Here is a 6,133-nt window from a genome sequence, read left to right as displayed (position 1 = left end):
CAGTATCACTCAAGGGGAGCACTAAAGGACGCCCCCCTCCCTAAATTCAGGGGCATGCACTCAGTCTAGCATTCACAATTAAATGGAGACTCTTACAACTGGGGTTCACCTATCTAGCCATTCCGCTCAGAGTATCTATTCCTTCCATTTACAGAATCTATCTCAGATTCAGAACGTAAGTGCTGCCCTACTGTGACCAGTATCCTATCTTAGGGGAGTGATTCCCCCTGTCTTCCCCTCCAGCTTCTGGCAGTCAGAGGTTTAGGGACACCCACGGAATGGGATTACATCCTTGAACATCTTGGCTAATAGCCATTGATGGACCAAGCCTCCATGAATTTATCTAGTAATCCTTTTTGAACCCAGTTATACTTCTAGGCATCACAACATCCCATGTCCCTCAGTTCCACGGGTTAATTGCATTTTGTGCATTCCTATTTTTTGTATTAAATCTGCTTATTAATTTAATTGGGTGACCCCAGGGGTTTCTGTATGACTTAGGAGGAGAGGCTGAGGGAACTGGGCTTATTGAGTCTGCAGAAGAGAAGGGCCCGGGGGCACAAAAACCACTGTGAAACTCTGAAGTTGTGTTTTTTTAATTAATGTCTTGCTGAAAGGGATGAAAGCAACTCAAATCAGGCTCTTCATTTGGATTTTTAGTCTTGCAAAACCCCATACCAACTGAAAATTTCCCTCAATTTACTTTTAAAATTCACAGAAATTGTCACTTAAAACAAAAATCAACGTTTCCTCCCTGAAACGTTTTGCAGCCCGGGGACACTTAGCCAAAGTGAAACTGACTCCATTGCATTCTCTCCACTTGCAGAATGAAAAATAAACCAATGTGGTCGGAACAAATAAAAGGACATTATGGGCTTGATTCTCCACTGCTTTGCACATTGTGTAGTCACATGCGCCAGTTCAAAGTGGGTGTAAGTGTTACCAAATCAATGGTAGCGGTCTACACCCACTTTGTACCAATATAAATTACCTGCACCAGGTGCAAGTCAATGGAGAATCAGTCTCCAGACTACTTCTTTTTTGCGAATACAGACTAACACGGCTGTTACTCTGAAACCTGTCAGACTACTACTAACTTCTTGAGTGGGCGGTCTATGTGCATTTAATAAATGGAACTCGGAGATCGGCTTTTTTAATTCTGGAAACTGTGGATAAGTTAATTTTTTTCTGTCGTGGGTTTCATTCGTCTATTTTTCACCTCATTCAAAAATCTTTGAATATTCTTCTCCTGCATGATCATCGGTCCAGCCCATCTCCTCCTCTATGATTGTCCATAGGCTCCCAAGTCCCATTTTCAAAAGTGACTTGCTCACTTAGGATCCTGACTCCCATGGTCTTTCAATGCAATGAATGCATTACATTGAAAGTTGATTGGACTCAGGCTCCTAAGTGTCCATGTCACTTTTGAAAATAGCACTTAAGAGCCTAAATGGTTTTGTACGCTACAAAAAAATAAAAAAAATCTCAAGACAGCAAGTCTCAGAGCCTGGGTCAGCTGACTCAGGCTTCTGCTATGGGACTAAAATGGCAGCATAGACATCCCTGCTCAGGTGGGAGCCCAAGTCTGAAACCCTGTGAGGTGTGTGGGTCTCCGAGCCAAGGCTCCAGCCCCAGCGAGAACATCTCACTGCTGGTTTTAGCTCCGTAGCAGGAGCCCGAGTCAGTTGACCCAGGCGCTGAGGCTCACTCCTGCAGGTTTTTATTTTTATTTTTTTGCAGTGCAGACGTATCCTAAGTCACTCCAGCGCTTTGGAAAATTGTTCTTAACGTACCTGAATGCAGCATGACCTTCCTTCTGTTACCTTTGTCCTGTCTCCTCCTAGGCTCTTCAGAGCTGTCTTTTTTTGGGGGGGGGGGGGGTAGGGAGGAGCCTAGCACTTTTCTGGATGCAGTATAAATGATTCATTTATCAACGCAGCCAAGAAAGAACATAAAACTCTTGCAGTAACGTCTCACGTTCATCTGGCAAGACATCTCTCCACAGAAGTGGGTCCAATAAAAGGTATCACCACACCCACCTTTCTCTCTTCCACGGTAACTTCACGTGTAGTTCGAATTGTGCCAGAAAACCCGTTACAAAGATGCCGTCGGCAACTCTGCCCCCACCGAAGTGAGATGTTGTCTGCCCAGCTTTGCTCAGCTAACTATCGCAGACTGAGTCTCCAGCTGGAACAAGGGTTTTGCAACAGGTAGTATGCTATGGCTGGCCTGCATTTTCAAGTGTCTGCTCTTTTGGGGGAGGTGGGAGAGGGTTTCTGAGTGTCCAAATTGAGGCTCTATTTGGTGCCTAATTTTCAGAGCTGCTGAGCACCCTTGCCTCTCATTGAAATTAACTGGAGATATGGGTGTTCAGCACCTTTCAAATCAGGCCTTGAGAGAAGTTGTCTCAATTGGAGTACCCAGAAGCTGAGACCCCCAAAGTAAGTGGACACTCTGGGAAAACTGAGGCCAAAAATATTGATCTCTCAACTTGTCATTGTCCAGGGACACCTTTCTGGGTCTCTGGTCCATCTAGAAAAAGCCAAAAGGGGAGAATTTTTTAAATGATGTGGAATTAATTTTTTAACTTCCCCAGCTTTTGATAAACTGAGTGTCATGATCATACATGGGTGCAAGAATAGATAGCTTACACTAATAAATATGGGCATGTCAAGATTGTCTGGAACGGAAGTAAGGTCTAGAATGAGGGAAATGGAGAACGTCACAACATAGAATCCTAGAAGCGTAGGACTGGAAGGGACCTCAATAGGTCACCTAGTCCGATCCCCTGCACTCAAGGCAGGACTACATAATAACTAGACTATTCTGGACAAGTGTTTGTCTAACCTGTTCTTTAAAACCTCTAATAATGGAGATTTCACAACCTCCCTAGGCAATTCGTTGCAATGCTTCACTTCCAATGCCACCCAGACAGTTAGGCATTAGAAAAAACTTCCTAACCAAAATCTCCCTCTCTGCAATTTAAGCCCATTGCTTCTTACTCTATCCTCAGAGGTGCAGGAGAACAATTTTTCACCCTCCTCCTTGTAGCAATCTTTTACGTACTGTGACAAAGGTCCTGCTCTACCTTGATGGGTCTTGCGCTTATTGGCGGATTTGCTCGCCTTGGAGCTTCACAGCAGCCCTCAGCTTGGCCATTTTTCTGAATTCACAGTCCAGGTCGACTCCTCCTGTGTCTGACCAGGAGTTGGGAGGATTTGTGGGGAACCCGGGCCCGCCCTCTACTCCAGGTTCCAGCCCAGGGCCCTGTGGAATGCAGCTGTCTAGAGTGCCTCCTGGACTACAACTCCCTGGGCTACTTCCCCATGGCCTCCTCCCAACACCTTCTTTATCCTCACCATAGGACCTTCCTCCTGGCGTCTGATAATGCTTGTACACCTCAGTCCTCCAGCAGTCCGCGTTCTCACTTTCAGCTCCTCCAGCTCCTCACACGCACACCACAAACTGAAGTGAGCTCCTTTTTAAAACCCAGGTGCCTGATTAGCCTGCCTTAATTGATTCTAGCAGCTTCTTGATTGGTTGCAGGTGTTCTAATCAGCCTCTAGATTGTCTCCAGAAGGTTCCTGATTGTTCTGGAACTTACCTGTTACCTTGCCTCGGGAAAAGGGACCTAGTTAGCCTGGGGCTAATATATCTGGGGCTATTACTCTCCTATAGCCATCTAGCCCGACCCTGTCACAGGACCTGAAAACTGTTATCGTAAGTCCACCAAGTCTTCTCTTCTGCAGACTGAACAAACCCAGTTTTGTCAATCTTTCCTCATCGGTCATGTTTTCCTGACCTGTAATCAATTCTGTTGCCGTCCTTGGACTTTCTCCAGTTTGTCCACATCTTTCTCGAAATGTGGAGCCCAGAACTGGACGCAGTACTCCAGTTAAGGCCTTATCATCACGGTTAACTTTTCCTTTCAAGCTGTCGTAGTCAATATTGTATATGTCTGCAATAACTATGGAACCTAAGATGAAAGAGAACATTCAGCTAGCGTTATAGGGGCCAGATCCTCCACTGGGGTAAATCAGCCTGGCTGCATTGACTTTAACGGAGCTGCCACCAGCTGAGGTTCTGGGTTCTTGTGTCTCAACTCCTCGTCATTCCTCCTTGTAAATGTGTGTTTCTTAATAATCCGGCACATGGGGCCTCCTTACTCCTCACAAACACCAACAAAAGTCGCAGCTGAATCAACATTGCTGAAACAGCATAATCCCACAGCACTGCTGGGTTTGTAACAGTCGCTTGAAATGGCTCCGGGGGATAATTCTGCTACCTCTGCAGTAGCTCCATTGAACTCCAAGGGCTATTCCCCGTCAGAGTAGTAGCTCTTGACATTGACAAGATGTGAGTTCTTGTTTCAGATGTGTGGGCCAAATTCTGACTCTTTGCCTTTTCCCCTCCCCTTAGCTGGAATAAGTGAGCTTGGAAAGGCTCTTTCTAGCTTTTGATTATGTTCATTTATGGTTTTTAGGCTTCCTTAATTAAAACAGAAATAACTATGTGCATAAAAACTGGGCTCTGCGAAATGGCTAATAAACGGTCTATGGAATCTTCAGAGCTTTAAGACAAGTTCCAGCTGTGGGTTTTCATGGAATTATATATTCTAACTGCAACTACTCAGACAAAGTGTGCAGAACACTGAGCCTTTTAAAGGAGATGCTAATTAAAACCAGAAGAGTAAATCTTATACCTAACTATCTGAATCCTAAATTAGAATTTCTTTCCCAGGTCTCTGGGTAATTTAGTTAAAACTGAGCAAAACTTTTCAGCTGAAACTCTTTTGGGCGAAAAATTTCAGCTTCGCTGACACCAAAATCAATCAAACAGTTTGTTTTGTCACTTTTGAAATGAACTTCAATCTTTTTGATTTGAAACTACTTTGTTTCTCAACTTTAATTTTATTTTATAAAGATTAAAAAATGTTTTCAAATGGTTGAAATTGACTGGCTAAGCAGCAATTCTGCAGTAAAGGACCTGGGGATTACAGTGGATGAGAAGCTGGATATGAGTCAGCAGTGTGCCCTTGTTGCCAAGAAGGCTAACGGCATATTAGTAGGAGCATTGCCAGCAGATCAAGGGAAGTGATTATTCCCCTCTATTCAGCACTGGTGAGGCCACACCTGGAGTATTGCGTCCAGTTTTGGGCCCCCCACTACAGAAGGGATGTGGACAAATTGGAGAGAGTCCAGCGGAGGGCAATGAAAATGATCAGGGGGCAGGGGCACATTACAAGGAGAGGCTGAGGGTACTGGGCTTGTTTAGTCTGCAGAAGAGAAAAGCGAGGGGGGATTTGATAGCAGCCTTCAACTACCTGAAGGGGGTTTCCAAAAAGGATGGAGCTTGCCTAGTCTCAGTGGTGGCAGATGACAGAACAAGGTGCAATGGTCTCAAGTTGCAGTGGGGGAGGTCTAGGTTGGATATTAGGAAACACTGTTTCACTAGGAGGGGGGTGAAGCACTGGAATGGGTTGCCTAGGGAGGTGGTAGAATCTCCATCCTTAAAGGTTTTTAAGGCCTGGCTTGATGAAGCCCTGGCTGGGATGATTTAGATGGTGTTGGTCCTGCTTTGAACTGGGGATTGGACTAGATCACCTCCTTAGGTCTCTTCCAGCCCTAATCTTCTATGATTCTATGATTGTAGCAAAGGGTAAATAGCACTTCCCTATTCACTTTTCCCACACCATTCATGATTTTATAGACCTCTACCAAATCCCCCTGTAATTTTGTCTTTTCTAAGGTGAACAGCCCTAATCTTTTTACTCTCACCTTCTCTGGAAGCCATTCCAGATCTGTGATCATATTTGTTGTCCTTCTCTGAACCTTTTCAGTTCCACTCTATTCATTTTGAGATGAGGTGACCTGAACTGGACACATTATTCAAGAGGCAGGCACACCATGGATTTATATAGTAGCATTATGATATTATCTGTCTGATTTTCTATCCCTTTCCTTGTAGTTCCTAACATTCTGGTAGTCTTTTTGACCATTGCTGCTCACTGAGCGGAAGTTTTCAGAGAACTATCCACAATGACTCCAAGATACCTTTCTAAACAGCTACGTTAGAACCCATTATTATATATCTTTAGTCGGGATTATTTTTTCCAGTGTGCATTCCTTTGCAC

Source organism: Lepidochelys kempii, chromosome 26 (assembly GCF_965140265.1).
Source record: "Lepidochelys kempii isolate rLepKem1 chromosome 26, rLepKem1.hap2, whole genome shotgun sequence".
In the NCBI taxonomy this organism is placed as follows: domain Eukaryota; kingdom Metazoa; phylum Chordata; order Testudines; family Cheloniidae; genus Lepidochelys; species Lepidochelys kempii.
Note: the sequence above shows the minus strand (reverse complement) of the source record.